Source organism: Meleagris gallopavo, chromosome 1 (assembly GCF_905368555.1).
Source record: "Meleagris gallopavo chromosome 1, MGAL_WU_HG_1.1, whole genome shotgun sequence".
Classification (NCBI taxonomy): domain Eukaryota; kingdom Metazoa; phylum Chordata; class Aves; order Galliformes; family Phasianidae; genus Meleagris; species Meleagris gallopavo.
In genome coordinates, this window is record NC_139404.1 from 131,606,292 (window position 1) to 131,618,839 (window position 12,548).

The following is a 12,548-nucleotide window of genomic DNA, read 5'->3' on the forward strand; positions in this document are numbered from 1 at the left end:
AAAAGAAAAAAGAAGAAGCTTAGAAACACTGGTATGTGGCCAGAGGCTTGGGAAGAGATGTTGCATAAAGGACAACCTGAAAGTGCTGTGTATGTGCCCTTCCACCTCCCTCCAGCCCTTCCAGCGTTGGTGGCTGGGATGGGATACTGCTAAGGGAGTGGCATGAGTTGGAGACCTGGGCCAGATTCTCCCATGGTCTAAAAAGCACAGATCCAAGAAATTAGTCAGGCTTTCTGAGCACCGAGCCCTGAGTACTGGGCAGGTTTGAAACAAGGCTGCTGTGTATGCCAGCAGAGTTAGCCTTTGTGCATGTTTTCCACCATGGACCGTGTCTGTTTTTCTCAGTGGAGATAAGCAGCAGATGTTTCCTTCTGCACAGGCTGCTCTCTGCTGGAGGAGGGGGCAACTTGCATTCCCGGCCTCCAGCCTTCCCACCCGCTTTCATCTTTTGAAGGCAAGGGGGTGTTGTGAGCTGAAACACATTCCAGGGTTTCCTTTGCTTCCTGCAGACAAAGGTACCTGAAACCCTCGAGCTTTCCGCTTCTGTGCATATCAGATACCAAGAGAGGCTGAACTGAGAGAACTGTCGGGGCCAGCAAGCTGCTCTTGGAGCTGCCAGCTTTCCTTCATTGTCCTTCACCAGCTGAATACTTCACTGAGTTAGAACACTTTTTGGATAGTCAAGCACGAAAGCACACAGTGTGCATCTGGATCCAGCAGCCATAGGGGTTTGGGGTGACACAGGCCATACCGTGCAACACTTTCATGCTCCTGTGAAAGAGTGTGTGACAGGAAGATGGAGATTAAAGATGAGGGCGTTTGAGCAGCTGATCTCTGTGGGGCTTGGGTAGGTGGCAGTGGTGAGACAGGCCCAAGTGAGGAACACAGAACGCAAAGGAACAAAATGGTCGAAGGCATCAGCTTTGCTAAAAGTAGAGTGAACGCACCCAGATGGTGGCCCATTTCTCCCTCGACCTCAGCATGGAGAGTAGCACCTGGTGCAAGGAGCTGGGGGTTTGTGCCTCTTTAACACAAGTTAAAGGCTCAGAGAAAGCCTACTGTGATTAAAAAACAACTATTTTGATGCTTAAGATGGCTATTTTGATGTATAGGGATCACCCAGCTATAGGCATTAACTCCACTGCAGCCTTAAGCATCTGTTTACTTCAAACATAAATGCAGCCATAGCCCCCATTCTCCCAGGCTTTTAGTTGTGTTCTAACCTCTGTGGAATGCTTTAGTCCCAAACCTGAAGGTAGACTTGTGGCGATGGGCCTACACTAATGCAGAGCTCACATGGAGGAGCTCAGCTGGCAGAGGTGCAGCTGAAGCTCGATCTGAAGATCTGTCTCCTTGGACTTCATGAAGTCCCAGACCTCCCCAGATCAAATCACAAGAACTTCTGGAAAATCCAAGTGGAAATTTTCTCCATGTTTCGGTAATGAAATTAACTGAAAGACAGGAAGAAAGGATGAACTGGCAAAGAACATTAAAATGCAAAGTATGTAATTACAGATTCACGGTTGTAATGACTCTAATGGTTATCAGAGACAAGTATAAAAGGAGAATAAATTATTTCAGGGTATAAAGAATCAGTTATGGGTAATTAAGCTGCAATTATCATTACTATGCTGCTATGATAGGTTTTTTTTAAAGCTATTTGTTCTTAAATGGAGTAATGTGGGTTAGGCGTGCGTTCGCTTATTGTCTGCCATTCTAATAAAAGCGTTTCCTAGAGTTTTTTCAAAATGTGCCAGTGGAGGAATCTCAGTTTTCTGCTAATGAAAGCACTGGGTTCCCCTTATTAAGTGATTTATTTTGCATCACACAGTGTTCAGTGGCATCATTCAAACTAAGGCTCAGTGATGTGCATTAACTCATGAGTACTGTCAAGCATGTAGGCCAGCAACCAGCTTCAGTTGAGTTCTTCACATGCTTAACATTGAGTGATTTGGTGAATTGGCCATTTCACTCTCTAACAGAGCAAGGACAACAGAGTTGAGAGTGGCTAACAGCATCCTTGGTTCAATCCACAATGCTCAGATGGCTGAACCTGGAAATCAGACTGGGAAAAGGTTCAGTTTACAGCATTGCAACAAATGTTGATGGTCATTAGCCTTAAAAGGCCCCTTGTGAAACATGGCAGGGAACAACTGGCTCACAAGCAGCTGCCCTGGAGGCTGTGTGGAGGGCTAGGTGTGCTGCTGATGGAGCCAGAGACCTAGGGTGGCTGTATCTTACAAACAATGAGCTGAGAAGTCAGCAGGCCACCAGGTTTTAACACGTTTTTCTTGACGTCAAAATCTTCTTTGTAGGACTTGCCATCTGTTGCATGTTTTTGAGTGCCACCTTGCATCATGTAACCAGTTGATACTGTGACACAAATCTGTAGAAAAAGGATTCTTCAGCAATGCTGAAAATTGAAAAAACGCTGGGGATTCATGTTCCAAAGATAAACTTTACGCAGACCCCTTTACTACTGTTCAAAATTTAATTACGTTTGTAATCTTTTCCTGAAGTGTCATATTCAGACTACAACAGATGGTCCTCATGGGAGGGATAAGCATTCAAAAACTCTTTATCCTTGTTAATTAGTTTGGGAGCCTTATGTGTATCTTACTTGGTGTCATCCAAAGTGCTCGTTTTATCATGTGATGTATCAGCTTAATACGGTTTCCCAGTAGTAACAAACTGCTCTACATTCCTGTAAGGTGGGAGAGGGTTAACATTAGAAGCACTTTTTAATTATTATTATTATTTTAATCTCAATTTGAAATAAAAAACAAACAGATTTGGGGTTGGGTTTTATTTTATTTATTTATTTATTTTTAATGAAGAGAATTTCAAACATATTTTGTTTCAGAAAAGTCAAAGTGAGGCATTGCAGTAGTTGGTCAAATCTAATTTCTTCAATTTGGATACTATAATATTTTGTTTTCTATAACAACCACCTTTGCGTCATCACGTTAGCTGTAATTTGGAATTAAAGGTATTTATTTTCACATGTTTCCTAGATTCTACCACCCCTAGATGCTGGTCTTTTTGAAAGCACTTCTCTCGTGGTCTGGCTCACAAAGTTTGTCTTTGGAGGAAATGTGTTCCATGAGGCTACATTTATGCCTCTGAGGAGATGAGAATAGCTCCAAAACCCATGTGAAAAGCTGCAGCCTGTTGTTGTTTTGTGTAGGTGCCTAGAAGTGATGTTTTCTGTTGGAACAACCAAGACTTGGATTTCTTTAGGTATGCTAAACACCAGGAGAGAACAAGACCTGTGTGTTCAGCCAACCACATCTGTGGTTCAGAGGGGGAGGAGAGCTTGTGATAGATGGATGGCTGTTAGAGAGGAGATAAGCAGGGTATTACCTAAGCAAAAACATGTTTCCAGTGGAACAAAGAAAGGTTTAGGCTGAAAAAGAGAAAAAAGAGCTGACTATGCTATGCTATAAAATCAGTGTCTTCAATGGGTGCCATATTTCTGGTGTCTGTTTCTCAAGCTTGTCGATGGGAGGTGATTTACTGACAGTCTTTAAAAATGTGTTTTTTGCCCTAAAGTAGCAGGCACATACCATGATCCTGTATTTGTAAAGACAGCATGAAATCATTTTTTTCCACACATCCCTGATAGCATCCCTCATTCCCATTGCCCGAGGGCTTTCAAAGAGAGATTCATTGCACCATTCATGACACAGGCACGAGCCCCCACGCTGCAGTGTGGAGGTATTAAGAACAGACTCCCTCTGCTCCTTATTGCACATGTGTACATGGCTACAAATCACACAGCGTTATTCAACACTGCTGTTCACACTTGCACAGAGAATGCCTCACAGTTGTGTTTCTCAGCTGAGATCGATCCAAGGTATTGCTCCCCTGAGCTCAGTTTGCAGCTAAGATTCATTGTAGCAGAATTTTTCTTCCTAAAAGACTGGAGAGTGACTAGCAGATAAGGCATTCCCTTAGGCTTATTTCCCAATCAGAAATTTTGTCTGGAAATGAAATGTGTGAATCTGAATTCTGCAGAAACTTGGATGGAGTGTGAACTGGGAGAAATGTGTAAATCTCTGTTCCTCATTAAAGTCAACCACAAATGAGGTACCTCAGAACGGGGAAAGCTAACTCAGGTAAGTTGTGAGGTCGTCAGCAATGAAGAGCAACCTTCAACTGGTGGGGCTAGGTGCTGAGCCCTTCTGATGGAGCTGGCCAGGCACAGCACACCAGTAGGCCCTCCCTGTGAGAGGTGTTAGGCACTCCTATGGTGACTTGAGATGGAGTGAGAGCCTTGTCCTTGCTGCTCAGTGTCCCAGGGAGCCCGTTCTCACTCACAGCTCAGCAGCAGAGAGTAGGAAGAGGAGAGTGAGGTCATGACAACAGTCAAAGTGAAGTTGTTGACATCTTTTTACCACCCTTCTATAAATAGGCTGCCCTTTTGGTTTCAGTTTTATTTCTAGTCACAGGGAGAACACCACTCTCTCATTCCCACTGCTGGAACAGCTGACTACCAGACCTTCCTGCCATTCCTCTGTAATAATAGTGCTGCCTGCAGGAGAATGTGATTTCCCAGTAGCTGGGAGATGTTTGTGTGATGAGACCAAGTACACGAGAGCTCAAGTTCCACTCTTAATGCCTGTGGGGCAGGAAGGAGAGATGCCAGGGACTGAGCACCTGGGTGCCACCCACAGCTGCGCCCTCAACTTGGGGAAGAGAAAGAGGTTGGTGAGGCCCTGTGCTGCCCTGTAGGCCTGACCAAGCTGGATGCAACCAGGCAGGGAATCTGTGGCAAGTCCTCAGTGAAATTGTGTTGCTCAGTGAACAGTGTTGTTCAGTGAAGTCCTGGCATTCAGCATCATCCCACATCTGAGTGCAGGAGAAGCTTTCTTCCCACTGCGAATCACAGCTTCAGGCCCTGCAGGACTCTCATCTTTTGGAAGACTGAAAGGTTATTTATATATATATATATATAATTATTATTAATTTTTTTTTTTTCCAGCAATAGCTGTAAAGTTGATCTTATTTGGAGAAGTACTATTAGTCTCATTCCCCCTGACTTCCTTTTCTCAGCTTCTTTTCATCCTTGCTATCTATCCATCTTTAATTTCTATGTCTCCAGAGCTTCTGTGATCAATCTAGGATAAGTGCATTGGGACTGACTTCAGTTTCTGCCTAAAGCAATATAATGCTTTTTGCAATATAATGGGTTGAAGCAACGCTCTGGAGGATTCTCAATGAATACAACTATTGCTCCTTCCATCAAAACTGTGGCTGTGTCACATTTCTGCACTGCAGTGTGTACTTGTGCACTAATTCCAGTGCAAAATGTCTCAGATAGGATGGCACTCCAGCTTTTAAGCAAACAGGTTTGGGCTAACGATGGAAATTTGTGCCAATAATAGAAGATTTGCATGTAGGGATGAGGCTACAAAAGATGTTTTGAACAGGCCAAATCCAGCTCTGGCTTCTAAATTTGCTATCTTTTGGCAAGAGGGCTGGAGCACCTCCCCTATGAAGACAGGCTGAGGGAGCTGGGCTTTTTCAGCCTAAAGAAAAGAAGGCTGTGGGGTGACCTCATTGCAGCCTTTCAGTACCTAAACAGGAGAGGTCAACTCAAAGCCAACTCTTTGAGATGGTAGATAACAGCAGGACAAGGGGAAATGGTTTTAAGTTGAGGAAGGGAAGATTTGGGTTGGATGTCAGGGGGAAGTTCTTTACAGACAGAGTGGTGAGGTGCTGGAACAGGCTGCCCAGAGAGGTTGTGGATGCCCCGTTCCTGGAGGTGTTCAAGGCCAGGTTGGATGGGGCCCTGGGCAGCCTGGTTTAGTATTAAATGTGGAGGTTGGCATCCCTGCATATAGCAGGGGTGTTGGAGATTCATGATCTTTGAGGTCCCTTCCAACCTGGGGCATTCTGTGATTCTGTGTGTGATATGTAGCAGCAAATGCTATAATTTCATGTATATAAATAATGTACATGAACCAAATAGGTTTCCAGTTGGCTGTGGTAACTCTGAAGTTTGACTAACGAAGTTTTGTAATGATCTTTCTCACTACTTACTCTGGAAAGCATTGCCTATGCTAATGTTTCTCAAACACTGAATGAGAAGGTCTCCAAGTTCCCTTTCGATCTGAAATAAGGTGTTGTTAAGCAAGCTCGTTTTGCAAGTTCTAATCTCACTCCAGCGAGCACTATTCTCATGAAGATGTGACCATCAGAGAAGTACCTCCAGTTTCCTTCCAGTAAAATATGTGCTGAGCTGGTGGTGTCCCTCGGCAAGGATGCCGAGTTCTTGCCGGCATGTAGGATGTGATCTTGTGGGAGTTTTATGCAATAGCAATAAGGTAAGGGATGCTCAAAAGTCTGAAGTGTGCAGAGGCAGTGGAACTAAATACTTTCTGGAAGTCATAATGGGTCAGAGGTAAAAAGTAAAGCAATCCTTTTCTGGCTGAATAGCAGTGATGCTGTACATGCAAAGATTTCTAATCACAAGGGACACGTTTTACTTGCAGTACCTTTACTGCTCTGCATGTTTCAATATTTTACATTATTTTTGACTTTTTTTTCTTTTTTTAAGTACCAACATTAAGGTTGTCAACTTCAAGCCACAGTCTAAACAGGTTCACATTTCAGATTAAAAAAACCATTTTGTTGCAGTTTCACAGTGGCAGTGTTCACAGTAGCCATGGAGATTTGCGAGATGTGGAAGTGGTTTTTCTGTCAGGGTATATAGCATCTGTAGCACACAGGTAAAGGGAGGCTGTGAATCTCATCCTGAAAAGTTTTAATGATGGCTGCGTTTATTCTTGGATCCATACTATCTTCTAACATTTAAGCCTACTCTAGAAAGCCCTCTAAGGAAAACAAAATTTAATTTGCCCAAAGTTAGAAAGCAGTTTCCAGCACTCTCACAATGCTTGTGATTTCAGTTCTGGTTTTCCCTCAGTGGAGAGGCTTTTCCTGGAAGGACCAGTGAGGTTTCTGCTGTACTGCTACTTTTATTATTAGTTCAGGCAGATTCATGGAGCAGAGAGCAGGGAGCAGTTCATTTCTCAATCAGTAGGAACAAACAGTATATTTTGAATGTAGAGTCTTAATCCCTTAGATGGAATCTACTGGTCTCCTTGCTATATGTCTGAGATCTTTTAAGCATGTGTGTAGCCAGAAAAGGCTGAAGGAGGCACTGGGGGAGGCTGTAGACATCTTTAAATTTCTCCTTTAGATTTTTCATAGAATCAGTCATAGAATCAGAGAATGGAATGGCCTGGGTTGAAAAGGACCACAATGATCATCCAGTTTCAACTCCCTGCTATGTGCAGGGTCGCCAACCAGCAGACCAGGCTGCCCAGAGCCACATCCAGCCTGGCCTCGAATGCCTCCAGGGATGGGGCATCCACAGGCAACCTGTTCCAGTGATTTTTATTTCTATCCTCACAGAAACAATACAAACAAACAAAAAAAAAACATAAAACTTTTGTCAAGGTGGTATCACATAGATGTGTTATGAACCCATTTTGATCTCCTTGTTGAGAGATTAAAATTCTCATTTCATTGCACTTCAAAGATTCAGACTACTTCAGCTGATTGTGATTTGAGCATGAGCTCAACCCGTTGTGGTACTGCATGGTGTGCATTGTGCATAATTCTGCATACTGTGTAATTCTGGTGAGGAAAACAGGCAAGCTCTTGATCTATTGGCTCACTATGTTGTTCACAGCATAATATAGCATTTGGGCTCTTGCTTTGAGAAGAATGCTTGATACTTGTGTTTCTTCATGATGTGAAACAGAGGGCTTGTAATCCATGTAGCTATCACTTACCAGAGGTCTCCCTGAACTACAGCAAGCCAGTGTTCTATTCTCTGCTAAGTCTCCGAGCCCCAGGCATAAATGACAAGCATGTCTGTTATTTCTCAAGTACCGTATAAATGTGAGCGTGTGGTTTCATAAATTAATCTTAAAATAGACCAAGTGTAAATGTCACAGAGATACACTGCACATCTTACATTGCTTTGCTTTTTATAGTTTTTTATTGCTTTTTTATTGCAAGAAAATTGCTATTAAGCTTTTACTATATTTAAAAGGACACTTAAGAGCATGCAGTAAAATAAAAAAGCTACCTTAAATAAACCTTGTATGGAAACCTGGGCTCTTCCTCATTGAGAGAACAGATCTGAACTGTTTAGGCTGCATGACAAGAACTGGACTTGAGAAGCAAAATGCATTGGCCTTGTTTATTCAAAAGTTATCGTGATGGCTAATGCTGAGACTTGTCTTTCTGGGGCAGCATCAGGTTCGGATTTTGTCCCCAGACTTTCGGTAGTTTAGGCCCAATGGGATCAATTTGTGTTGTCTCTATTAAGCCTTTTTGCCTAACGGTGAGTATGTGGATGGGTGAATGGACTATTTTCCTGATTTCAGTCTGTGCTCGTGTGTTGAAACTCAAATTGGTGGACTCAGACTTCGTTACTTGATCACTGTTGGGCATTATTTTTAAAAAGCATTGCATTTGTGTCGACGGTTTACGGGCTGGTTCGGTCCGGTTCCATGACTAGAAGGGCGGAGGGATCCGCGGATCCGCGCCCCCGGAAAAGGAAAATAGGGGACCCCAAAATAATTGAAAACAGCGGCAACAATCTGAGGTGAAACAAACTAATTTACTAAATACGGTATCAGCAGAATATAAGGAGAGAGAGAGAGTGTCTGGAAGGTGGATCGGCCTCACCGCAATGCTGAGATGAGAAGTGCAGTCCAGTTGAGCCGATGAAGAAGCGCAGGCAGAGAAGCACAGATGGAGAAGCGCAAGCGAAGCAGTGCAGGCAAAGAAGAGAACATCAGGCGACCTTGCTGGGAGTTCTATCTCCTCGCTGACCGCAAAGTCCCCTGGGGAAATGTAGCTCTTCTTCTCCTCCGGACAGGCACCCAGAACTTGAGCATCAGCAGTCAAACCCCCAGTGCATTACATGATGTTATGATGTGGAATACTGATAACCAAAAATCATGAAACCATGACAATTTGAGATGTATTTAAAAAAGTATGGTATCCTTGAAGTGCACAGTGTGTGATACGAAGAAAGAGAGAACAAGGATCTAAAAAAGGAGCTAGTTAAGTTAGCAGTGTAAGTGGCATTATGTGCAGACAGATGGGTGCCAGCTGTCTTTCTTGTAGAAACCAAGATAAATTGCATGAATTGGAAAAGGATAAGCTACTTGAACTGCTAACTGTTAGAATAAAAAAGAAGATACGTAAAGATCCTCATGAAGTCTATATGATTTTTTTTTTCTCTGAAATAACCAGGACCACATTTGGTTTAAGGTGTATGTGTTTGTTTTTTAATTAAGAAAAATGTTACTATTTGAATAATAATTCAAATGGAAAATCATTTCCAGTTGTAAGCTGCCAGTTTCTAGGGCTGCTGAAAAACCTCTGGATACATGATAAAATGAATATTTATTGTGAATCACAGATGGAGAAGGGAGTTGTTATTTTTGGAGCTGGACAAAAACGATGCATGGTTTATTTTTGTTGAAATTTGGATTAAATCTTTCAGGAAAAGATAACTGGCAGTGGATCGAAGAAAAGTTCAAGACCAGATATTAGAGTCTATTAGTTTTGTATCACACATTCAAACTTGATAAAGCAGAGAGAAGAATGATAAAAATTACATATATAAATGAAGAAAAGAGTGAAGAGCCAGTGAAAGAGAGGTAAGTTCAATACTGAAATGATAAATAGCTCCATGTGACAGCCTCTGCAGCTTCTTTCCCTACTGTACTGGAGTCCATAATGCAGTTACATTTGCACTGCTGAGATGCATGTGGACATTGACTCAATATTCTTAACCTTAGCAGATGGAGTCATTAGAGACCTTTCTAGAGACTATTCCTTCAACTCCAGCTGCTGGAAAGAAATGTTATACAGAAAACTCAGTCCATAATTTTATCAAACATTATAATGTCTAACTGCAGAATATAGCGATGACCGAGGTCATAAAAAAGAAGCAGTTGCAAAATCCACCAAAATTGGAAGCATCCTACAGTATGGAACAAGTTCCTTGTATTTTTAGGCGGAAAAGGCATACAGGTAGTACTAGTCATAAGCAGATGTCTTGCAGGATATAATATTCAGTAGTGTGAGCCAAGATTTCCAAACTCCCTAATCCTAGTGAGCAAAGAAAAAAAAATGAGCATGTACGTCAACATTAAACTTTAAGACATGAGTCATTATAATGGCCATTTGGCCTGGTGTCTTTTAGGACATATTTACAGTGTTAAATTCTAATCATTCTCAGGTGCTTTCAGGTCACCTTGTTCTTCAGCGTTGTTCACTTGCCCTGGTTGAAAATGGAACCATGCCAGCAGGGAGAGCTTCTCACTGCCGAGTTAGCAGCAAACTTATCAGTCAGATTCGTAAAGGGGAAGCGAGTTCAAGCCTCTCAGCGTGTGGCAATTCTTCCGGAACAAGGCAGGCTATACGCAATCCGGGACAGCCCCTTGGCAGACGGATCAATGAACACTTGCACGGAGATGTTGCCTAAGTAAACACAGTCACAGGGTCTTATTTCGCAAGCATTTCTTCCTATTGCTTGAACAGTAATAGGATGCTTTTTGTTTGGTGTACTCTGGGCACATTACTTTGTACACCTAAAAACCTGAGACCTACAGCTTTATGACCCAAAGTGCATAGCATCATCTTTTGCTCAAAATGGATGGTAGAGCTGAATTATTTTCAAATATGAGGCTAACCTTAAGAGCATATCTGCATTTTCAGCTGCAAATGTGTGCTGCAGCTCCATATGGTTGTGTGAGTAGAGCACGTACAGTACATTCTGTTCTGCAATCTTTGTCTATAGATTTCATTTCACGACATACACCTCATATGAATGTTGATTGCTGGTAAATGCTGTGAGTTCTGGTCAAGTGTTTCATGATGCGTTGCTCCAGAACTTTCCTGGGTACTTTCAGGAAGCATGCGGACCTGCTGAACAGTGCCCTGAGAAGCACAGATCATCCTGGGCACTGCAACTCCATTACACCTGCTTCTTTAAAAATTCTGCCTTGTTGCATGGAGAAAGCCTTGATGTACTTTGTGGTCTTCGCAGCCAGGCAAACAAAGAAGAAACTGGTGAGCAGTTGAATCCGAAGGCAATGGAAAAGTTGTAAGCAATCAGTTCACAAGTCCTACCTCTGGAGAAGGACCAACCAGCAGAATGTCCAGCCAGAAGGCTTGGGGGGCAGTGCCAAGTCTCTATATTTCTCCATGGACAGATATGTATATTTCTCTCAATATTTTTCTCTCACATTCTTCTGATCTATGTATAGAGAGAGATTCTTAGTGGAGTCTTAGACTCCACTGGAGTGCCAAGGAGAATGTGCTTTCTTACAACTCATGATTTCTCTGGAATCTTTTATCCTCTGCAAGGTTATATAATCACAGCTCCCTCAGCCCAGGCAATTTCATAAACATGTTGTGAAGCAAGTGGCAGCTCCCCACCATGGAAGAACAGCAAGATGGCTTGTTCCATGAGTGCTATGCCCTTGCTGTTCATAGCTGCCTTTTGCAATTTTCAGATAGCCCACCATGATCAAAGTTTCCAAACAGAGCTGCCATATCATCATGGCGTTACATGGTAAAGTTCAGTTCTCCATTTTGGTTTTGTTCCTGTAACTATGGTATCAAGCCAAGATCTGTATCAATTATTCATACGCTCTGCCGGAAACCACTCTCCCTGGAAAGACTTCATGAGAACTTGTACATTAACCAAAATGGTGACTTGTGAAGGTCTGACATTTTCCAGCTTTCCGTGAAGACAAAAATAATGGTTCAACATTTCTGAGAAGGTCATGTTAGATGAGCTGTCCTTAAAGAAAATGCGAGGTCTGCTGGGTAACCGCCCCTGAGATATCAGCTCCTGGAAGTGACAACCAGAAGGACCCAGCAGGGACTCTTTTTTTGAATCAGAGAATCACTTAGGTTGGAAAAGGCTGCCAAGATCATGTAGTCCAACTGACCTGGGAAGCTCTGAATCCAAGGATGTTTTGGAGGAAAAACGAAGAAGCAAACAAGCAACAACAAAACAAAAATACAACTCAACTTGCAGTCTTTTGTTAAAGTTATCCATATTTTCCTGTGGATGGCAGCCCTCATGTTGAGTTTTCTCTCCTTTAAATTACCCAACCCTGAATGAACACTTTTGCAGCTTGTAATTAATGAGAATTTGCATAGTATAGCCATGGTTTTTTCTTCTATAAGCCCTGTTTTTTTCTTTCCAAAACAAAGTCAAAAACAGTGATTTCAATTAATAACAGTAAATATTTTCTTGATTTTCATCATATGTAAAATCCTCACACAGTCTTATAAAAAGCAATTGCTGAAATGAAGAGTTCCCTTTACATCTGGGACAGAACATGTACTGGAGAAGGCCTTAGCACAGCACAGGCTAAGTATAAGCCATTGCAAGATTAATTTTCCTGCCCCTTGTGTTTGTGTTCCTCTTATGTGGTCAACCATTATAAACACAACAGAATCCTCCACGCTCTGCTCATGATAACTGTTTTACTAAA